At 43.6% G+C, this 25,175-nt stretch overlaps 1 protein-coding gene across 1 annotated transcript in view; it reads left to right on the top strand.

The window, feature by feature from the left end:
• LOC139546249 (interferon-induced GTP-binding protein Mx2-like) overlaps positions 1 to 25,175 on the top strand; it is a 158,003-nt gene that overhangs the window by 100,987 nt on the left and 31,841 nt on the right. The window lies entirely within an intron of this gene.

Below are 25,175 nucleotides of genomic sequence, written 5' to 3'. Positions count from 1 at the left end.
CTCCCTATAATAAGCTCTGCCAATCGACATATTTTTTTTTCACTACCTGAAAATTGAGACAGCTGTTGGGGAAGTGTTGTCGCTTGGTTCCTTGATCTGATCTATAGGCCATAAAGTCTCCTATTTTGTATTGATAAACAAATATAATCTCATCGACTGTTCAAACGGTAAACCAAAAAACAAGAATCCACCCAAAAAATGTATTTTAGTTTAGAAGTAATAACTTGTGATTATAGGCTATTGTGAAATGGTAGAACCTGACAACTAGCTAGCCATGTGCTTTTTGTCTCCTTGACCAAAACATGATGAAGTTCATTTTTACCTGATAAAGGAATGAAAACACCAGCAGCATATCAAACTTTGATAATGTTTTAGGTTACACTGGCAAGTACAACAATACACTGAGTATACCAGACATTAGGAACACCTTCCTAATATTGAGTTGCACCCGTCCCAGTCCCGTCCCCCCACCCCCGCATCTCCTTTTGCCCTCAATTTTTTGAGGGCATGGACTCTACAAGGTGTCAAAAGCGTTCCAAATGGATGCTGGCCCATGTTGACTCCAATGCATCCCACAGTTGTGTCAAGTTGGCTGGATGTCCTTTGGGTGATGGACCATTCTTGATACACACAGGAAACTGTTGAGCGTAAAAATCCCAGCAGCATTACAGTTCTTGAAACAAACCGGTGTGCCTGGCAGCTATTACCATACCCCTTTGAAAGACACTTTACATTCATCCTCTGAATAGCACAGATACACAATCCATATCTCAACTGTCTCAAGGCTTAAAAATCATTCTTTAAACGGACTCCTCCGCTTCATCATTCTACACTGATTGAAGGGAATTTAACAGGTGACATCAATAAGGGATCACAGCTTTCACCTGGATTCACCTGGTCAGTCTATGTCATGGGAAAGAGCAGGTGTTGTTAATGTTTTGAATACTCAGTGTATTTTCCAGGGAATATTTTTTTATTATAAATCTGATTATTTCACTTGACTATGTGGGAAGCTAAAAGGCTAGCTAGCCATGTTTTTGGCCGGCCCGGTTGTCTGGGTCTGGCCGGCCCGGTTGTCCTTGTCCCATCACGCTCTAGCGAATCCTGTGGCGTGGCGGGTGCGTTCACGCTGACACGGTCACCAGGTGTACGGTGTTTCCTCTTCCACATTGGTCCCGGCTGGCTTCCGGGTTTAGCGAGCAGTGTGCAAAGAAGCAGTACGTCTTGGCTGGGTCGTGTTTCGGAGGTCGCACGGCTCTCGACCTTCTACTCTCCCGACTCCGTACGGGAGTTGCAGCGATGAGACAAGACTGTAACTACCAATAGGATACCATGAAAAAGGGATACACAAAAGGTAAACATAGTGATTACTAAGTAGTAAGGTTAAGGTAAGTTGTTTCTGATTGATGTGTGATCTCAGGCCAAATCGAAGCAGCAGGAGCCCAGATGGGCGTGATGGCGGTGGCGGCCAATCAGACGAAAACCTGGAAGTGATGCACGCCCTGCTCATCCACGAGAAGAAGCTGGCAGGAGGCGGAGCCATAGCAGCAGCCAGGGCTCTCACTTCCTCATCAGCAAACAATGCCAGCTTAAAAAATATTATTTTATCTATCCTTAATTTATTTTCCATGTGTGTTATTTCATAGTTCTGATGTTTTCACTATTATTCTACAATGTAGAAAATAGTACAATTCTTGAATGAGTAGGTGTGACTGGTACTGTATGTGTGAAATTCATTTTGATTTCGAAACGTCCATTATCATGCACCTGTCTTGGAAAAGGGGCAAGGGGAAAAAAAACATCTAATCTATGCACTTAAATAGTAGATCTAGCCTATAGAAAGTTGATGGGATCCTCCACTTTTTAATAGAGGCCATCAAAACTTCATTTTCTCACACAATTGCATCGCCTGTAGTGTTGCACAACATGAGCTCTTGGGCTCTCATGAAGTGTTTGATTACATTTGGATTGATGTCAGAGTGATTAGAGGGACAATAGAGTGCTGAGTACCAGGCAGTTAGCATGTTTGGTAGGCTACTAATGACGATCAGCAGAATCAGAGCTTAGAGAAGCCTAGTTACTGTGACTAAATGGTCACGTGGAATTTGACTCCGGTCATGACTTGTGACTGCCGGTATGGCTGTAATATGTTCACCATAACAACTCTAGGTGCACCTTGTGCTGGGGACAATAAAATGACACTTAAATGTGTAGTTTATATTTTTTGTTCAGTGTACATTGTTTGAAGCCATTTTATAAATTTCAGTCACAGATTAAATCTCCAATAAGCTCCCTATGGTGAATGACATGTGATTGAGAGGCTTGTAGAATCATGATTATTTTGAGTTCCTGTTCATCGTTCGCCGGTAGGGGTCCTGCATGCTCGGGGCATCACTGACTGAAATTGACAACATTTGTTAAAATATTTGCTCTTTTGACTTAACAAGTCAAAAATATCACAGTCAGTAAAAAGAGCCAAACTCCCCATATTTACCAGTTGGTAGCTGGGGAATGCTCAACTCCGGTCTCTTTCCTCAGCTACCCAGTGGGAAGCAACAGTGGGAAGCACCTCGATACAACACTGGTTACACTGGTCATTCAGATTCCAGATGTTGACCAATAATACAAATTATTGCACCCTCACACAACAAAATAAAAATAACTTTATTTTACAAGTTTTTAACTAGCGTCATGCTGTTGTTGCCAGCTAGTCAGTATAAACTACCTAGCTGGGAAGGGTGCAACACGACGACTGACTAAACTGATTGAAACAAATTCCTTAATCTCCACTAGACTCTCAACTGTGCGACATACTGTACATCATCAGTTTGGGCACAAGGCGTGTCCATATAGCATCTCCCCTTTTTATACAGTGCATTTTCTGCAGTTTTTACTTTTGCCACTAGATCTGCCAATTTCTAAGGGTCTGTATTCCCAAAGTGGTTGACAGTTTTTGTGCTTGCCAGTTAGCTAGCAGATCTCAGCTGTTAGCATCCGAGGGCTAGCAGTTTCCTACTGCCGTTAAAAACAGATGACCGACATCATTTTGTTGAGTCATTACTGAATTATTTAATGTAACAACTTAAACATTTAACCTTGTAAACAATTAGACCTGACGTTTTGTGTGAAACAGCTGTTTATTTGATTAAATGTCTGCCGTTGCCCGGATTTTAGAGACTCAGCGTTTATTAATGTTCACCTGCATTGCTTGCTGTTTGGGGTTTTAGGCTGGGTTTCTGTACAGCACTTCAAGATATTAGCTGATGTACGAAGGGCTATATATAAAATAAACTTGATTTGATTTGAAATGTTACGGAAATACAGTGGGGAGAACAAGTATTTGATACACTGCCGATTTTGCAGGTTTTCCTACTTACAAAGCATGTAGAGGTCTGTCATTTTTATCATAGGTACACTTCAACTGTGAGAGACGGAATCTAAAACAAAAATCCAGAAAATCACATTGTATGATTTTTAAGTAATTAATTTGCATTTTATTGCATGACATAAGTATTTGATCACCTACCAACCAGTAAGAATTCCGGCTCTCACAGACCTGTTAGTTTTTATTTAAGAAGCCCTCCTGTTCTCCACTCATTACCTGTATTAACTGCACCTGTTTGAACTCGTTACCTGTATAAAAGACACCTGTCCACACACTCAATCAAACAGACTCCAACCTCTCCACAATGGCCAAGACCAGAGAGCTGTGTAAGGACATCAGGGATAAATTGTAGACCTGTACAAGGCTGGGATGGGCTACAGGACAATAGCCAAGCAGCTTGGTGAGAAGGCAACAACTGTTGGCACAATTATTAGAAAATGGAAGAAGTTCAAGATGACGGTCAATCACCCTCGGTCTGGGGCTCCATGCAAGATCTCACCTCGTGGGGCATCAATGATCATGAGGAATGTGAGGGATCAGCCCAGAACTACACGGCAGGACCTGGTCAATGACCTGAAGAGAGCTGGGACCACAGTCTCAAAGAAAACCATTAGTAACACACTACGCCGTCATGGATTAAAATCCTGCAGCGCACGCAAGGTCCCCCTGCTCAAGCCAGCGCATGTCCAGGCCCGTCTGAAGTTTGCCAATGACCATCTGGATGATCCAGAGGAGGAATGGGAGAAGGTCATGTGGTCTGATGAGACAAAAATAGAGCTTTTTGCTCTAAACTCCACTCGCCGTGTTTGGAGGAATAGAAGGATGAGTACAACCCCAAGAACACCATCCCAACCGTGAAGCATGGAGGTGGAAACATCATTCTTTGGGGATGCTTTTCTGCAAAGGGGACAGGACGACTGCACCGTATTGAGGGGAGGATGGATGGGGCCATGTATCGCGAGATCTTGACCAACAACCTCCTTCCCTCAGTAAGAGCATTGAAGATGGGTCGTGGCTGGGTCTTCCAGCATGACAACGACCCGAAACACACAGCCAGGGCAACTAAGGAGTGGCTCCGTAAGAAGCATCTCAAGGTCCTGGAGTGGCCTAGCCAGTCTCCAGACCTGAACCCAATAGAAAATCTTTGGAGGGAGCTGAAAGTCCGTATTGCCCAGCGACAGCCCCGAAACCTGAAGGATCTGGAGAAGGTCTGTATGGAGGAGTGGGCCAAAATCCCTGCTGCAGTCTGTGCAAACCTGGTCAAGAACTACAGGAAACGTATGATCTCTGTAATTGCAAACTAAGGTTTCTGTACCAAATATTCAGTTCTGCTTTTCTGATGTATCAAATACTTATGTCATGCAATAAAATGCAAATTAATTACTTAAAAATCATACAATGTGATTTTCTGGATTTTTGTTTTAGATTCCTCCTCTCACAGTTGAAGTGTACCTATGATAAAAATTACAGACCTCTACATGCTTTGTAAGTAGGAAAACCTGCAAAATCGTCAGTGTATCAAATACTTGTTCTCCCCACTGTATATATATAAAGGAACGTAACATTCTGCAGACTACACAGTAACCATACAAAAACAAGATCCCACAATCTAAGGTGGGAAGAAGGGCTGCCTAAGTATGATCCCCAATCAGAGACAACGAATAAACAGCTGCATCTGATTGGGAACCATACTAGGCCAACAGTAATAGAAACATAGATTTGCCCACCCAAGTCACACCCTGAACTAACCAAATAGAGAATAAAACAGACTCTCTGAAGTCAGGGCGTGACAATTACAGATAGACAAAGTGAATATACGAACAAGACAACACCATCAATACATGTCACTCATCAAGTCTACCTTGTTTTTTTAACAGATGGAGGACAGGAGAGAGTGTCACGACTTCCGCCGAAGTCGGTCCCTCTCCTTGTTCGGGCGGCGTTCGGCAGTCGACGTCACCGGTGCGGCTGCAGTTGTCAGCTGAGATGGACAGGGCTTTTGGTAACCTGAAGGCTCTGGTTACCTCGGCTCCCGTGCTGGCTCAGAGGCTGGGATAGGAGCCGTGCTCTCTCAGCGATCGGGCACGTCACCAAAGCTCCACCCCTGTGCTTTCTTTTCGAAGAAGCTCAGCCCGGCGGAGCAAAACTTTGATGTGGAGGACCGGGAGCTGTTGGCTGTTGTCAAGGCTCTGAAGGTGTGGAGACATTGGCTTGAGGGGGCTAAACACCATTTTCTCTTCTGGACTGACCACTGTAATCTGGAGTACATCCGGGCGGCGAGGAGACTGTACCCTCGCCAGGCAAGGTGGGCCATGTTCTTTACCCGTTTTGTTTCTACTCTGTCCTACAGACCAGGTTCCCAGAACGCTAAGGCAGACGCACTGTCCGGGCTGTATGACACAGAGGAGTGGTCCATGGATCACACTCCCATACTTCCGGCCTCTTGCCTGGTGGCACCGGTGGTGTGGGAGCTGGATGCGGACAAGGAGCGGGCGTTACGCACAGAGACCATTCCCCCCAGTGTCCAGCTGGGCGCCTGTACGTTCCGTCTGCTGTCCGCGACCGTTTGATCTATTGAGCCCACACGTCACCCTCCTCTGGTCATCCTGGCATCGGTCGGACGGTGCGTTGCCTTTGTGGGAAGTGTTGGTGGTCCGGCTTGGCCACGGATGTGAGGGTTTATGTTTCCTCCTGCTCGGTGTGTGCCCAGTGCAAGAATCCCAGGCATCTGCCCAGAGGGAAGTTACAACCCCTACATGTTTCACAACGGTCGTGGTCGCACCTGTCGGTGGACTTCCTGACGGGTCTTCCTCCCTCACAGGGCAACACCCCGATCCTGGTTGTTGGGGATCGGTTTTCTAAGTCCTGCCGTCTCCTCCCTTTGCCCGGTCTCCCCACGGCCCTACAGACTGCGGAAGCCCTGTTCACTCACGTCTTCCGGCACTATGGGGTGCCTGAGGATATAATTTCTGATCAGGGTCCCCAGTTCACGTCCAGGGTCTGGAGAGTGTTCATGGAACGTCTGGGGGTTTTGGTCAGCCTAACCTCAGGTTTTCACCGCGAGAGTAACTTGGCAGGTGGAGAGAGTAAACCAGGATGTGGGTAGGTTTCTGCGGTCATATTGCCAGGACTGGCCGGGGGAGTGGGCAGCGTTCATCCCCTGGGCTGAATGAGATGGCCCAAAACTCACTCCGCCATTCCTCAACTAACCTTTTTCCCTTCCAGTGCATACTGGGGTATCAGCCGGTTCTGGCACCTTGGCATCAGAGCCGGATCGAAGCTCCTGCGGTGAACGAATGGTTAAAGCGCTCGGAGGAGACCTGGGACGCCGCCCATGTGCACTTGCAACGGGCCGTGAGGCGGCAGAAGGCGAGCGCCGACCGCCACCGCAGTGAGGCCCCGGTGTTCGCACCGGGCGACCGGGTCTGACTCTCGACCCGAAACCTGCCCCTCCGCCTGCCCTGAGGGCTGAGGAGATTGAACGAGTTATGATACAGGTTACAGCTTTCCCCAGATTACCGTATTAACAAGATGTTTATATTTCATTTGCTCTATTGACCTTGTTAATGTGTGAAAGTTACATATTTCAAAAAAAATATTTTTGAATTTCCTGCGCTGCCTTTTCAGCAGAATGTTGTGGGGGGGTTCCGCTAGAAAGGTTAAACAGGTCAACATTCACAAGGCCGCCGGACGGATTACCAGGATGTGAACTGCAAGAATGCGATGACCAACTGGCAAGTGTCTTCATTGACATTTTCAACCTCTCTCTGTCCGAGTCTCTAATACAAACATGTTTTAAACAGACCACCATAGTGCCTGTGCCCAAGAACACTAAGGTAACCTGCATAAATGACTACTGATCCTTAGCACTCACGTCTGTAGCCATGAAGTGCTTTGAAAGGCTGGTCATGGCTCACATCAACACCATTTACCCAGAAACCCTAGACCCACTCTAATTTTCATACCGCCCCAACAGATCCGCAGATGATGCAATCTCTATTGTACTCCACACTGCCATTTCCCACCTGGACAAAAGGAACACATATGTAAGAATAATTTTCATTGACTACAGCTCAGCGTTCAACACCATAGTGCCCTCAAAGCTCATCAATAAGCTAAGGACCTTGGGACTAAACACCTCCCTCTGCAACTGGATCCTGGACTTCCTGACGGGCCACCCCCAGGTGGTAAGGGTAGGCAACAACACATCAGCCACGCTGATCCTAAACACAGGGGCCCCTCATTGGTGTGTGCTCAGTCCCCTCCTGTTCTCCTTGTTCACTCATGACTGCACGGCCAGGCACGACTCCAACACCATCATTAAGTTTGCCGATGGTACAACAGTGGTAGGCCTGATCACTGACAACAACGAGACAGCCTAAAGGGAGGAGGTCAAAGACCTGGTAGTGTGGTGCCAGGACAACAACCTCTCCCTGAAGACAAAGGAGATGATTGTGTACTACAGGAAAAAGAGGACCGAGCACGCCCCATTCTCATCGACGGGGATGCAGTGGAGCAGGTTGAGAGTTTCCACATCACCAACAAACTAACATTGTCCAAGCACACCAAGACAGTCGTGAAGAGGGCACGACAAAACCTATTCCCCCTCAAACGACTGAAAAGATTTGGCATGGGTCCTCAGATCCTCAAGAGGTTCAACTGCTGCACTATCGAGAGCATCCTGACTGGTTGCATCACTGCCTGGTATGGCAACTGTTTGGCCTTCGACCGGCACTACAGAGGGTAGTGCGAACGGCCCAGTACATCACTGGGGCCCAGCTTCCTGAAATCCCGGACCTCTATACCAGGCGGTGTCAGAGGAAGGACCTAAAAATTGTCAAAGACTCCAGCCACCCGAGTCATAGACTGTTCTCTCTGCTACCGCACGGCAAGCGGTACCGAAGCACCAAGTCTATGCCCAAGAGGCCTCTAAACAGCTTCTAACCCCCAGCCAAAAGACTCCTGAACACCTAATCAAATGGCTACCCAGACTATTTGCATTGCTCCCCCCTCCCCCTCTTTTACACTGCTGCTACTCTCTGTTATTATCATCTATGCATAGTCACTTTAATAACTCTACCTACATGTTTATATGACCTCAACTAACCAGTGCCCTGCACATTGACTCTGTACCGGCACCCCCCTGTATATAGTCTCCCTATTGTTATTTTACTGCTGCTCTTTAATTACTTGTTGCTTTTATTTCTTATTCTTATCCGTATAGTGAAATGAAAAAAATAACTTATTTCAAAACATTCAACAATAATTTTAAACGGAAAACTGGTGCGTGCATATGTATTCACCCCGTTTGCTATGAAGCTCCTAAATAAGATCTGGTGCAACCAACTACCATCAGAAGTCACATAATTAGTTAAATAAAGTCCACCTGTGTGAAATCTAAGTGTCACATGATCTGTCACATGTTCTCAGTATTTATACACCTGTTCTGAAAGGCCTCAAGAGTCTGCAATACCACTAAGCAAGGGGCACCACAAAGCAAGCGGTACCATTTCAATGGCAGTTATAGTCAATGAACTAATCACTGATCATAATCTTGATGTGATTGGCCTGACTGAAACATGGCTTAAGCCTGATGAATTTACTGTGTTAAATGAGGCCTCACCTCCTGGTTACACTAATGACCATATCCCCTGTGCATCCCGCAAAGGCGGAGGTGTTACTAACTTTTACGATAGCAAATTTCAATTTACAAAATTAAAAAAATGACGTTTTCGTCTTTTGAGGTTCTAGTCATGAAATCTATGCAGCCTACTCAATCACTTTTTATAGCTACTGTTTACAGGCTTCCTGGGCCATATACAGCGTTCCTCTGAGTTCCCTGAATTCCTATCGGACCTTGTAGTCATAGCAGATAATATTCTAATTTTGGGTGATTTTAAAATTTACATGGAAAAGTCCAAAGACCCACTCCAAAAGGCATTCGGAGCCATCATCAACTTAATGGGTTTTGTCCAACATGTCTCTGGACCTACTCACTGTCACAGTCATACTCTGGACCTAGTTTTGTCCCATGGAATAAATGTTGTGGATCTTAATGTTTTTCCTCATAATCCTGGACTATCGGACCACCATTTTATTACGTTTGCAATCGCAACAAATAATCTGCTCAGACCCCAACCAAGGATCATCAAAAGTCGTGGTATAAATTCTCAGACAACACAAAGATTCCTTGATGCCCTTCCAGACTCCCTCTGCCTACCCAAGGACGTCAGAGGACAAAAATCAGTTAACCACCTAACTGAGAAACTCAATTTAACCTTGCTCAATACTCTAGATTCAGTTGCACCTCTAAAAACAAAAAGCATTTGTCATAAGAAACTACCTCCCTGGTATACAGAAAATACCCGAGCTCTGAAGCAAGCTTCCAGAAAATTAGAACGGAAATGGCGCCACACCAAACTGGAAGTCTTCCGACTAGCTTGGAACGGCAGTACCGTGCAGTATCGAAGAGCCCTCACTGCTGCTCGATCATCCTATTTTACCAATTTAATTGAGGAAAATAAGAATAATCCGAAATGTATTTTTGATACTGTCGCAATGCTAACTAAAAAGCAGCATTTCCCAAGTGAGGATGGCTTTCACCTCAGCAGTAATAAATTCATGAACTTCTTTGAGGAAAAGATCATGATCATTAGATAGCAAATTACGGACTCCTCTTTAAATCTGCATATTCCTCCAAAGCTCAGTTGTCCTGAGTCTGCACAACTCTGCCAGGACCTAGGATCAAGGGAGACACTAAAGTGTTTTAGTACTATATCTCTTGCACAATGATGAAAATAATCATTGCCTCTAAACCTTCAAGCTGCATACTGGACCCTATTCCAACTAAACTACTGAAAGAGCTGCTTCCTGTGCTTCGCCCTCCTATGTTGAACATAATAAACGGCTCTCTATCCTCCGGATCTGTACCAAACTCACTAAAAGTGGCAGTAATAAAGCCTCTCTTGAAAAAGCCAAACCTTGACCCAGAAAATATAAAAAATTATCGGCCTATATCAAATCTTCCATTCCTCTCAAGAATTTTAGAGAAAGCTGTTGCGCAGCAACTCACTGTCTTCCTGAAGACAAACAATGTATACAAAATGCTTCAGTCTGGTTTTAGACCCCATCATAGCACTGAGACTGCACTTGTGAAGGTGGTAAATTACCTTTTAATGGCGTCAGACCGAAGCTCTGCATCTGTCCTCGTGCTCCTAGACCTTAGTGCTGCTTTTGATATCATCGATCAACACATTCTTTTGGAGAGATTGGAAACCCAAATTGGTCTACACGGACAAGTTCTGGCCTGGTTTGGATCTTATCTGTCGGAAAGATATCAGTTTGTCTCTGTGGATGGTTTGTCTTCTGACAAATCAATTGTATGTTTCGGTGTTCCTCAAGGTTCCGTTTTAGGACCACTATTGATTTCACTATATATTTTACCTCTTGGGGATGTCATTCGAAAACATAATGTTAACTTTCACTGCTATGTGGATGACACACAGCTGTACATTTCAATGAAACATGGTGAAGCCCCAAAATTGCCCTCACTAGAAGCCTGTGTTTCAGACATAAGGAAGTGGATGGCTGCAAACTTTCTACTTTTAAACTCGGACAAAACAGAGATGCTTGTTCTAGTTCCCAAGAAACAAAGAGATCTTCTGTTGAATCTGACAATTAATCTTGATGGTTGTACAGTCGTCTCAAATAAAACTGTGAAGGACCTCAGCGTTACTCTTGACCCTGATCTCTCTTTTGACGAACATATCAAGACTGTTTCAAGGACAGCTTTTTTCCATCTACGTAACATTGCAAAAATCTGAAACTTTCTGTCCAAAAATGATGCAGAAAAATTAATCCATGCCTTTGTTACTTCTAGGTTAGACTACTGCAATGACCTACTCTCCGGCTACCCAGATAAAGCACTAAATAAACTTCAGTTAGTGCTAAATACGACTGCTAGAATACTGACTAGAACCAAAACATTTGATAATATTACTCCTGTGCTAGCCTCCCTACACTGGCTTCCTGTTAAGGCAAGGGCTGATTTTAAGGTTTTACTGCTAACCTACAAAGCATTACATGGGCTTGCACCTACCTATCTTTCCGATTTGGTCCTGCCGTACATACCTACACGTACACTACGGTCACAAGACGCAGGCCTCCAAATTATCCCTAGAATATCTAAGCAAACAGCTGGAGGCAGGGCTTTCTCCTATAGAGCTCCATTTTATGGAATGGTCTGCCTACCCATGTGAGAGACGCAGACTCGGTCTCAACCTTTAAGTCTTTACTAAAGACTCATCTCTTCAGTGGGTCATATGATTGAGTGTAGTCTGGCCCAGGAGTATGAAGGTGAACGGAAAGGCTCTGGAGCAACGAACCGCCCTTGCTGTCTCTGCCTGACCGGTTCCCCTCTCTCCACTGGGATTCTCTGCCTCTAACCCTATTACAGGGGCTGAGTCACTGGCTTACTGGTGCTCTTCCATGCCGTCCCTAGGAGGGGTGCGTCACTTGAGTGGGTTGAGTCACTAACGTGATCTTCCTGTCTGGGTTGGCGCCGTGGGTTGTGCCGTGGCAGAGATCTTTGTGGGCTATACTTGACCTTGTCTCAGGATGGTAAGTTGGTGGTTGAAGATATCCCTCTAGTGGTGTGGGGGCTGTGCTTTGGCAAAGTGGGTGGGGTTATATCCTTCCTGTTTGGCCCTGTCCTGGGGTATCATCGGATGGGGCCACAGTGTCTCCTGACCCCTCCTGTCTCAGTCTCCAGTATTTTTGCTGCAGTAGTTTATGTCTCGGGGGGCTAGGGTCAGTTTGTTATATCTGGAGTACTTCTCCTGTCTTATCCGGTGTCCTGTGTGAATTTAAGTATGCTCTCTCTAATTCTCTCTTTCTCTCTTTCTTTCTCTCTCTCGGAGGACCTGAGCCCTTGGACCATGGCTCAGGAATACCTGGCATGATGACTCCTTGATGTCCCCAGTCCACCTGGCTGTGCTGCTGCTCCAGTTTCAACTGTTCTGCCTGCGAATATGGAACCCTGACTTGTTCACCGGACGTGCTACCTGTCCCAGACCTGCTGTTTTCAACTGTCTAGAGACAGCAGGAGCGGTAGAGATACTCTTAATGATCGGCTATGAAAAGCCAACTGACATTTACTTCTGAGGTGCTGACTTGCTGCACCCTCAACAACTACTGTGATTATTATTATTTGACCATGCTGGTCATTTATGAACATTTGAACATCTTGGCCATGTTCTGTTATAATCTCCAGCCGGCACAGCCAGAAGAGGACTGGCCACCCCTCATAGCCTGGTTCCTCTCTAGGTTTCTTCCTAGGTTTTGGCCTTTCTAGGGAGTTTTTCCTAGCCACCGTGCTTCTACACCTGCATTGCTTGCTGTTTGGGGTTTTAGGCTGTGTTTCTGTACAGCACTTTGAGATATCAGCTGATGTAAGAAGGGCTATATAAATACATTTGAATTGATTTGATGAAGACCAAGGAGCTCTCCAAACAGGTCAGGGACAAAGTTGTGGAGAAGTACAGATCAGGATCAGGTTATAAAAAGATATCCGAAACTTTCAACATCTCACGGAGCACCATTTAATCCATTATAAAAAAATGAAAGAATATGGCACCACAACAATCCTGCCAAGAGACGGCCGCCCACCAAAACTCAGAGACAACAAAGAGACCAACGATAACCCTGAAGGAGCTGCAAAGCATCACAGCTGCAAAGCATCACAGCATAGATTGGAGTATCTGTCCATAGGACCCCTTTAACTTCTAGTTGCACACAATCCCGGATCCGGGAGCACCCCCATCAGTAAAAAAGCTGACTAGCATAGCCTAGCATAGCGTCACAAGTAAATACTAGCATCTAAATATCATTAAATCACAAGTCCAAGACACCAGATGAAAGATACACATCTTGTGAATCCAGCCATCATTTCTGATTTTTAAAATGTTTTACAGGGAAGACACAATATGTAAATCTATTAGCTAACCACGATAGCAAAAGACACAACAACAAAAAATTCCTGCATAGGTAGCTATCACAATTTCGACCAAATAAAGATATAAATAGCCACTAACCAAGAAACAACTTCATCAAATGACAGTCTGATAACATATTTATTGTATAGCATATGTTTTGTTTGAAAAATGTGCATATTTCAGGTATAAATCACAGTTCTACATTGCAGCTGCAATCTGAAATAGTGCTGAAGCAGCCAGAATAATTACAGAGACCAACGTCAAATACCTATATACTCATCATAAAACATTTCTGAAAAATACACAGCGTACAGCAAATGAAAGACCAACATCTTGTGAATCCAGCCAATATTTCAGATTTTTTAAGTGTTTTACAGCGAAAACACAATATAGCATTATATTAGCTTACCACAATAGCCAGAAACACAAGCCGTTTACCAGCAGCAAAGGTTAGCGATCCTAACAAACCAGCAAAAGATATTTAATTTTTGACTAACCTTCATATACTTCATCAGATGACAGTCCTGTAACATCATATTACACAATGCATATAGGATTTGTTCGAAAATGTGCATATTTAATGGCACAAATCGTGGTTCTACAATGTGATTAGTAGTCAAACTTCAAGCAATCTGTCCGGATCTTGGAGAGGCACCTAATCTAATCGATAACTAATCATAAACTTGACAAAAAAATACAGGTTGGACAGCAAATGAAAGATACATTAGTTCTTAATGCAATCGCTGTGTTAGATTTTTAAAATTGACGTTACTACGATATACAGCGTGCGCTAAAGCGAGACCGCACCGCAATTCATGGCGGAATTATTGTTTCACATTTTTCAACATAAATACGAATTAATAGCATAAAGACCTCTTACTATTTGTTGAGCTTCCATCAGAATCTTGGGCAAGGTGTCCTTTGTCCAGAACAATCGTCTTTTGGTTGAAAGATGTCCTCTTCAACCGTGTAATTAGCAGCTAACGTTAGCCATATGCCGGAGAGGTGTCCAACTCGCGACGACGCATGACAAAGAAATTCCAGAAAATCGCAATAAACTGCTATAAGTCGGTTTAAATTAACTACCTTCTGAAGTTTTTAAGACAAAAAACTAATTAAATCAGAGCCGGAGATATAGAACTGCTAAACCGAAAGCTTTTCAGGACGCCATGCTTGGTGTCCCTCCTGCGTCAGGCCCCGCGTCGAAAAGGTCGGTCCTTATGTTCCAAGAGGATTTATACTCCCCCAGATGGTGCTATCCACTCCATTCAAAGTCTCACCGCTTACTAACATTTAGGGGAAGGCGTATGCAGTGCATGTAGCCCCATAGCTTACAAGGGAATTTATAAACCGACCCTGGAACAGAGACCTCGATTTCAGAAATCTCACTTCTTGACAGGAAGTGAGCTGCAGAATGAGTTCTGTTTCACTCAGAGAAATAATTCAAACGGTTTTAGAAACTAGAGAGTGTTTTCTATCCAATAGTAATAATAATATGCATATTGTACGAGCAAGAATTGAGTACGAGGCAGTTTAATTTGGGAACGATAAATGACAAAGTTGAAACAGCACCCCCTATATTGACAAAAGGTTTAAGCCGTACGCTCCACAAAGCTTGGCTTTACAGAAGAGTGGTCAGATAAAGGCATTGCTTAAAGAAAAAAAATAAGCAAACACATTTGGTGTTCGCCATAAGGCATGTGGGAGACTCCACAAACATATGGAAGAATGTACTCTGGTCAGATGAGGCAAAAATGTAGCTTTTTGTCCATCAAGGGAAATGCTATATCTGGCGCAAACCCAACACCTCTCATCACCCCGAGGACACCATCCCCACAGTGAAGCATGGTGGTGGCAGCATCATGCTGTGGGTATGGTTTTCATTACCAGGGACTGGGAAACTGGTCAGAATTGAAGGAATGATGGATGGCGCTAAATACAGGGAAATTCTTGAGGGAAACCTGTTTCAGTCTTCCAGAGATTTTAGACTGGGACGGAGGTACACTTTCCAGACAATGACCCTAAGCATACTGCTAAAGCAAAACTTGAGTGTTTTAACCTGTCTGGCTCTGGGGTTCCGCTAGCGGAACTCCTCCCACATTCCACTGAAAAGCCAGAGCGCAAAATTCAAAAAATATTTTTTTGAAATATTTAACTTTCACACATTAACCTTTACCACCCCGGCGTTCCGCTAGCGGAACTCCTCCCACATTCCACTGAAAAGGCAGAGCGCGAAATTCAATTTTTTTTTTTTTTGAAATATTTAACTTTCACACATTAACAAGTCCAATACAGCTAATGAAAGATACAGATCTTGTGAATCCAGCCAACATGTCCGCTTTTTTTAATGTTTTACAGGGAAAACACAATATATATTTATGTTAGCTCACCAACAAATAGAAAAAAGCACAGACATTTTTCACAGCACAGGTAGCAAAATCAAAATCAACCAAACTAACCTAGAACAAAACAAAGAAACCAAGAAACAACTTAATCAGATGACAGTCTTATAACATGTTATACAATAAATCTATGTTTTGTTCGAAAAATGTGCATATTTCAGGTATAAATCATAGTTTACATTGCGGCTAAAATCAGAAATTGCACCGAAAGCAGCCAGAATAATTACAGACACCAACGTGACATACCGAAATACTCATCATAAAACATTTCAGAACAATATATGGTGGATAGCTAATGAAAGAGAAAGATCTTGTGAATAGAGACAATATTTCCGATTTTTGAAGTGTTTTACAGCGAAAACACCACATATATTTATGTTAGTTCACCACCAAATACAAAAGACAGACAGACATTTTTCACAGCAACGGGAGCATGCAAGTAGCATGCACAAAGCTAACCTAACTAACCTAGAACCAACCTAAATAACCTAGAAAAAACTCCCTCAGATGACAGTCCTATAACATGTTACACAATAAATCTATGTTTTGTTCGAAAAATGTGCATATTTTAGCTATAAATCAGTTTTACATTACTGCTACCATCATAGCTACCATCATAGCTACAGTCAGAAATCGCATGGGAGTAGCCAGAGTAAATACAGACACCAACGTCAACTACGTAATTACTCATCATAAAACATTTCAGAAAAATATATGGTGGATAGCTAATGAAAGACAAATATCTTGCGAATACAGCCAATATTTCCGATTTTTGAAGTGTTTTACAGCGAAAACACAATATATCGTTATATTAGCTTACTACAATAGCTAACACACAGCAGCATTGATTCTAGTCAAACGCTAGTGTTAGTAAAACGTTTACTGGAGACAGGAGACCAAGTGGAGACATAGGACGAGGTGGATACTTTTATAATAAGGCCGTTTAATCACATGTAAAGATATCTTAGTAAAATCTTGCAGCAAGGCTCTTTCTGTCTGATTCTTATTGAACCGTCCGGAAAAGAGACTAGTTTCAACAGTTGTACAGTTTTATATAGACAACAAGCAAAGTAGGTTGATCTGCGAGTCTGGCCTTCCGATTGGTCGATCTGGGTCGTGGGTTGTCCTGTCCGGGCCTGATGTCGACATTCCATTGGCTCTTCCCACAGTTCTTTGTCTTGCGCTCCAACCTTGAGTTGTGTGTGTCTGTGTGATTGTCATGGGGGAGGGGAGTTGTGGGTGTCGTGTATATGTCTAATGAGTCCAGCATATGTCCAAGAGAAAGAGGGGGTGTGGGCATATTGTGTCAACTATAGCTAATGTTGAGAAGTTGTTAAAACAAGTTACCAATATCTAATACAATTTCTTACAAATCCCTCTCTTCACGTCTCACAAGAGACGTGACATAAAAGTATAAAAAAGACAAAACTAAAGGATAAAATTTGTCAGAAGACAAATTTTTTAATTCCCTCTCTTCACGTCTCACAAGAGACGTGACATAAAAGTATCTTAGTCCTTGAATATATAAACAGGTCCAGCTTCCCCATCATCAAGCAATGGGAACATTTGGGCCCTTTCCTGAATAGGGTCTATGGCGGCAGTGTTAACACGGCTAACAAGCGTGCGCGCACATGGAATGCAACAGCATCCACAAAGTACAAGAATGCCCGCAAAGACGGAAATAGATACTAGGATAGAGGAAACCAGCGTCTTATATTTACCAAAAGCATCCATCCATGAGTCCCACATAGAAGTGTCCACTCCAGAATGCTGTTTCATCTTACCATTAAGGGTACGAAGTCCCTCCAATGCTACAGTCAGACTCCCATCCGTAGCCATGTTGTTGGGAATGAAAGTACAACACTGCTCACCAAACATTGCACAGACCCCCCCCCCGGTTCAGCCAATAACATATCAACCGCGATTCTATTTTGAAATGCCATCAGGGACGTAGCTGACAATTGTCCATGGACCACCTCGAAGCCTTGTTGAGTCCAATTGCCCAGTTTCTGGACATTAAAATTAATGTAGTTAATTCTGTCCACATTTTTACTAACTGTTCACCACCAACAGACAGAAGATTCAAACCCAGCTGTCACTTGGTCCACCAGTTTATATTCATCTGGCACCCCCTAGGGACACCAATAGCATCAATGTAAGTTGAGTCGTAAATGAGCAAGGACCAAAAAGGAGACCACTCCAATAACTACACCTGGAGTGGCCAACCACACATTAGTAACCCAAAAAACGAGAATATGTTAAACCCTCAGGTCCATCCCTCTATACAACCTGTACCAGGTGGGCTCGTCGCCACCCGGGAACTTCAAACCTTCACAACAGGGAGGACAAACATCACTTTTTATTCATTCAACAACATCAACTACAGCAAACCAAGGGTCCTCCTCTGTCAGCCCACTCTCCTGCGGAAGCTTGTTTTCGTATCAGCCTCTCCAACTGGAGCATCAAGCAACGGCATCATACCAGAGGCCCCTTACACATCTGTAACAAACTTCTTCAAACAAGGTATGATACAAGCAACACAGAAATGAAAAACAACAACTAGTGTCAGAAATCCAGTAATCATCATTGCAGTGTACTTACCAAAACAACCACCCAGCCAGGGGAACAGTCCACTCTCCTCCACACCTGCAAGACCCTTCATCTCCACTGATAACCTTGCCAACCCACTCAGAGCTTTTGAAATGCTCCCATCCGGACTAGTATTGTTAGGAACAAACGTGCAACACTGTTACACCTCCCTAGTTGGCCAGACTTATGTCCAGTGTTAGTCTATTGTGTCTACTGGTTTGTGGGGTAGCATCCAATTGTTCAGCCATCCCTGTAAGTCCTGTGTGGGTGTGTTTAACAAATCATCATTAATTATAGTAGATACAATTGATCCAAGCATTCTGCTTAGTATCAACAATAGCTGGGCCAAACTGGGCAATAGATGCCACAGGCCATCATTCCTGTTTGATGTCTGGTATTCGTGGGGGACCCCTATTGGGACCCCAACAGGTTGGTGTGCATGTTATCTATACCCTCGGACCAAGGAGCGTCACGGTTCTGCCGTCTCCTGGGTTGGTACCGAGTCTCTGTGTCATGTGCAGCTCCCAGAAGTTGATTAGCTATAATAATAGGCAATGGTGGTATCAGACTGGCCAAAACACATGTGCAACGACAATTTCCTTTCAAAATGGGGTCAACTGCCTGGCAGGTCCACACATCCACCATACATCAGCAACACCTCTAGTTAATAGTGACATTAGTGATGCAGGCAGCAGTAGGGAACCTCCCATAGTCTCTACCTCTACCTGTACCAGTGTTACAGCTGTAATATCCTCCATATGCCTTAACTCCCCACGGTACCTTCTGGGGAGGTACTTCTGGGAACACAAAACTCAAGAGTTTTACACAAGGTTGAATTTGGCTTAAACTTTCCAATATACACATCCAACCTTCCACATTACTTAGGGCAAATGGGTGAGCAGCCAGAATAGGTCTGGCATGTCCACATACGACACAGTCCTTTCTATTAAGTATTCTGTAGGCCAACCACATATTCTCCCTTTCCTCATAACCAGTTTCAGTCCCCAATTGTTCACTATCTTAGATGTCTTTTATATTTATTACCTGTACCAGATTGGAGAGCTTAGGTGATGGCGTGGGACTTGGTCTTGAAGTGGTGGAGGAGGCCGGCTGAACCCTGGTCCGTTGGAACTGGTGGTGGTTCTGGCAACACTGCGATGGTAACATCCCCATCGTATCCTAATCAGACAGCTCAGGACTACAAGCAGTCCTGTAAAACCCCACCCTCTCCCAAAGAACACATCATCAGCCAGAGATCAAACAACACTTTCACTTCTATGAACGTACACAGTGAGGAAAGGTCGGGGTCAGGGAATTTTCATTAAGGAGTTGACCCCCGAGCTTTATTAGCAACAGTTCTTCTCCTTAACTCTGTGATCATTCGGCAGTGTCAGTGTGTCTCACCCTCCAAGTGCGATATGCCCCCAGGTCGAGTGAATCACCTTCTCCTTTAATTCATCTGCAACGCATAAAATCCTGGACATACAGATTTGGTTAGCCACCAGTTTCTCATTTGTTTTATCTGATTATATATTTAACTTCTATACCTATTTGTTAGCTATAATTTTGAATTTTTACATTAGTTTATTTTCCAAAAGGCCCCATCCTATCCTAGACCACAATGTACCCTCCTTCGTTTGATACCTGGCTCTGGCCAGGTATCAACCTTACCTACTCTCAATAATGACTTAGTACATCATATTATAAGAACGTCCCTTTTATTCCCCGCATATCCAATTCTCCCTTGGGCGTACATTCATATCTATTCTTTTCCAATTCTCTGTCAAGTGACTTATCTACTTTGAAATGTATCTGTGCTGCTTATATATGTTAACCCCTTTCTCTCCTATCTTATTTCACAGCCTACCTTGCTCATTTCCTGGTCCACCCTCCCCACTCTGCTCTCAAACCTTCAAGGTCTCAACAGTGCGGGGTAGACCCATCTGTCTGCCTTTTTCTAATAATAGTCAATAACAACTATGTGTTCCTTTACAATATTAACTAAGTGTCTCACTGTTTTGACTTTATCTGCATGGATTTAAAAATAACAACAGGTCTTATAGTGTCAATCTCTAAAGTCCTAACATAACCTTAATTAACCTATCTCTATCTTCTAATGGCCAATACAAATGCTTACCTTATGGTCAAGAGTTATAAACTCTATTATAATCAATTTACCTCAAAACTAGTATCCCCAATGACACAACTTCATTATTCTCACTACATTTTCCCCGTGAGTGATCAAGTCACCGGAAAAATGCAACGAAAACAGAAAATAGACCAAAAGGTTACACCTACATTCGTGTTCCATATCTAGACATACCAAAAGAACCCTTTATCTTCTCAAAGTCCCTTGCCTAAATAAAACTCAGAAAGTAAAACTCCTATTCCAATATGAGTGTATTCTTTTAAGATATCTTATCTCTGGGAACACGGAAACCCTTAACCTTAATGTTTACTCCAAAAAACAAAATTATGTCACCAGCATTCAACCAGGCCCCCCGTCGACTGGGAGACCATTGGGTGCTGCAATACTGCCATCTTCTGTCCATTCTCTGCACAGCTCTCCACCCACTCTTATTCAACCTTCTCAATTTGAGCCATATTAGTTTCTTATTTTAACTATTGTTTTTTTTTTTAATCTATTATTACCTAGTTAGACTAGAGTGTCCGTGACATACATCCATGGGGATCCGGTTATAGTTATTCTATTAACCATGTGAAAGTGCCCAGGGACACCCCAAATATCAGTAGGAATATCACAAATAAGGGGCCAGATATCCCTAGCCTTGCCCAGGGAGGGAGAAATATCCCTCTAACTGGGCGAGGTTCCTTTATCAGGGGAGGCGGAGTTTGATTCCGCATCACCTGAGTCAGGAATGTCTTCATTTGGAATCGAATTTAAGCTGTTTAAATCAGCTCTGACTTCTGTCAGTGTTCTAGAAGGGATTGGGGCTGGAGTGCAATGTGTGAGGTGGTGCCAAGGTGCGCCTGATTTACCTTTGACCTGGACTGAGTGTGAAGTAACTTCCCTCACTTCGTACAGTCCAGTCCACCTGGGTTCTAGCCACTTTCTCTTGCGGACTTTTAACCCCACCCAGTCACCAATTTTTTACCTTCAGTGATGGCGGATCTTCTGTCAGCTTCCCCATTTGGACCTTGTGAATCTGTGTGGAGAGAGCTGCAGAAAGTTCCGTCAATTATCAGACATTACAATTTGTTATACATCAAGGGCGGGCATATGACCTCCCTCCCTTGGTGAACCCAGCATGACTCCTCCAGCCATTGTCTCATGAGGAGAGAGATGGGTGCCTGCACCTGGAGAGGCTATCATGGCCAGCAACGCCAGGGGCAGGACTTTAACCCAAATCAACTTCAAACCTGCACATACATTTGATTGGCGCGTTCCACGAGACTTATGAGATTGTGGCCTGTACACTAACCCCATCATTAAACAACATCCATTAATCAGTTGACATTTACACATCCGACCCTATTGGTACATGGAGCGTTTGTCATTAAACAATACACATGAGTTCGGTTTGCAGCCACTTCCTTTCAGCGCTGAACGTGAATTCTTTGCTCATCAGATATGCTGCAACCCCATGGTGGGTGTGGATTTCCAATGGATGGCACATTATCATGTGGGCTGTTTTTCCAATAGCTTTTGCCACTGCAGCCACATACCTGGAGCATGTGGTTTGCCCTTCTTCAATGTGGTCCAGTTTGGAGGAGTGATACCTCAACACTCTACTCTCCCCCTCTAGGTTCTGGAAAAGGATGGATGATGTAAATCCTTCCTTTTCAGAAACATCCAGATGGAACTTGTTTTTTTTTAGTCAGGTGCTGTTAGGGCTACTGCCACTTAGAGATCTGTTTTCAAGAGTGCAAAAGCCTTTGATGCTTCAGTAGTCCAGGACAATGATGAGTGTAGGTTAGTGGTGAGCAGCTTCAGGGCCATGGGGCATATTCGTCAGCCATGCCCTGAAAAGGGGGAGGTGATTGCTGATTCGGGTCTGGATTGGGGTGATTGTATGCGGGTTGAAGGGCCGCACGTGGTTGATACATCATTGGCCTGACTCCCCCTTGGTCTAGGGGCATATCCTCGTCCCCTTTTGGCCAGAAACTGGCTTTGGGCCGGGGTTATTGGGTGCGGACACTGTCGCACCATGTGCCCAGCTTGTTTACAATTATGACAGCTTCCATAAGATCCAGAGTACCTCTGGGGCTGTCCCCATGTGGGTGAATAGTTTGATTGTGGTAGTGGGTAGTAGGGTTGTAGTGGTGGTTCCGACGAAGGGTATGGCTGAAGCGGGTAGGCATATGGCAGTTGGAATGGCTGCTCCTGGGGTGGGTGTATAGTTGGTCCCTGCTGGGTGAAGATGGGTAGTTGTTGTTGCTGTATCATTCGGGAAACAGTTTTTTCAATAATTTGTGAGATTTCTTGTTGGTCTTCAGCCACCATCTGTTTCTTGGGTTTCTCTCCTTTCTGGGCCTCTTTCAATTGTAGTTTCAAAAGTTGTACCTGTAGGGACTGGATTTGTGGTTCAGCCCCTCCCTTATCCTTATTGTATTGGGTGATGTGGTGATGCACATGGGAGTTGAACTGAGCCTGGGGAATTGCCATTAACCCCACAGTGCCCCTGAGATGGATTGGGGCCGATGGGGCTGCTGTGGTGGTAGGTGGGGCGTCATTATTGTTGGGCCTGCCCTCTTTGGTGTCAGTTGGTGCTCCAGTGCCCACCCCCATCGTATCAGGTTTCCTGTAAGGGAGTGCTCTTCTAATTTCTTCAATTGCCCAAATTCATATTTTCAGCTCAGCCTCTGCTCTTTCCCTTTGCTTTGTTCCTTCCTTTTTAAATAAGTGACTCTTATTCTTTTCAGCTTCACTTTCTATCTTTTCCTTCACTGCTTCCCCTAATTCTTTCTCCATAGTGAGGAGCTGCCCTTTTGATGGGGAGACTCCACTAAGGAAACCGGCTTGCGTCCATTTCAGCCTCACTTCTTCCCAAATTCTTTTAACGGGTTTGTAATGTAATCTCCCGCCTGCTCTGTCTTTCATTCTCTGATCTAAATATTCGTTGAATTTGTGTTTGGGGACGATAGTCGTGGTCATTTTGTCGTTAAGCTATGTCTGGGTCTATTATTATCTTTGTATACTTTAGCCCGTCACTGATCGAAACCAGCGATATATTTTTTCTCTAACCCCCCTTAGTCTCGTGTCCGACCCGCGTGGACAAAGAATTTTATTGCCGTGTATTCGATGAATTATTTTCGTTTTCCAACAATATTTCAGCTATATCTTTTTGAAACAATATACGAATATATTCACGCGCTCCTGATATAATTGGAATGACAGTTTTAGGTACTTATAATAAAAAGATTATTGCTTTTCGCTTATTCAATTAATTAAATACTTTGGCAAAATATTTCAGAAGTTTCCTTTGGGAACAATATACTAATGAATTCAGGCGCTCCTGATATAATTGGAATGGCAATTATAAGATCTTTTATTCGAAAGATATTATTACTTTTAACTTTTTCGATTAATTTGAACTCTTTTTTTTTCTTTTTTTTTTTCGATTAATTAAATACTTTGCCAAAACACTCAAGAAATGTCCTTTGGGAACAATATACTAGTAAATCAAGCGCTTCTAAAATAATTGTCAAATTAATTCTAACCCTTAAGGATTTATCAACAGCACGAGGGGGAAAAATCAGGTCAACTTATCAGCAGAAAATAGCTGCTTCTCTGACCCGGCGGTCACTTCCAACACAGCCTCAACTTAGCATATGGCTAATTATTAGCAATCGGCCTCGTGGAACGTTCAATCACTCACATTGATTTGGCGTTATCGACTTGTCTCGGTTCTGCTCATGCAACTTATTTCATCGATTCCTCACTGGTATATCAGACTACTTGGAATACATTTCAGCATTTAATTCCTCACTGTTATCAGACTACTTGGAATACATTCAGCATAGCCTTCTGTCTACTGGAATGCCAACTCCAGTAGGCTCAGGTTCGCTATTACCACAATTCCTCACTGGTATATCAGACTACTTGGAATATATTTCAGACACAATTCATTTAATTCCTCACTGTTATCAGACTACTTGGAATACATTCAGTTAATTCATTTAATTCCTCACTGTTATCAGACTACTTGGAATACATTCAGTTAATTCCTCACTGTTATCAGACTACTTGGAATACATTCAGTTAATTCCTCACTGTTATCAGACTACTTGGAATGGGATTTTTAACGCAGATATCCCTACATCATGCCTTAGATTCTAAACAATTTCACATAAATTTAACAACAATTCATACCCACTTCAGTACTCCTGATCATAATTTAGATATTGGCTATAATACAATATGCAGATTTTGATTAAACCGGCTCTGCTTACCTTAATATTTTCGAGCTCTTTGATCAGTTTCCTGGGTGAGTTGAATCGCCGACGTCTCCCTCGAGCGGGTCACCTCTCCTTCTTGAATCTTTCTCCCACTCGCCTCCTGTCTCATCAACTCTCTATGGACCGAATTGTAAGGCTGTTGGCCATCCTCTGCTTACCAAGTTTTGTTAGTAAAACGTTTACTGGAGACAGGAGACCAAGTGGAGACATAGGACGAGGTGGATACTTTTATAATAAGGCCGTTTAATCACATGTAAAGATATCTTAGTAAAATCTTGCAGCAAGGCTCTTTCTGTCTGATTCTTATTGAACCGTCCGGAAAAGAGACTAGTTTCAACAGTTGTACAGTTTTATATAGACAACAAGCAAAGTAGGTTGATCTGCGAG

Source organism: Salvelinus alpinus, chromosome 20 (assembly GCF_045679555.1).
Source record: "Salvelinus alpinus chromosome 20, SLU_Salpinus.1, whole genome shotgun sequence".
Classification (NCBI taxonomy): Eukaryota; Metazoa; Chordata; class Actinopteri; order Salmoniformes; family Salmonidae; genus Salvelinus; species Salvelinus alpinus.
This window is presented reverse-complemented; position numbering and strand designations above follow the sequence as displayed.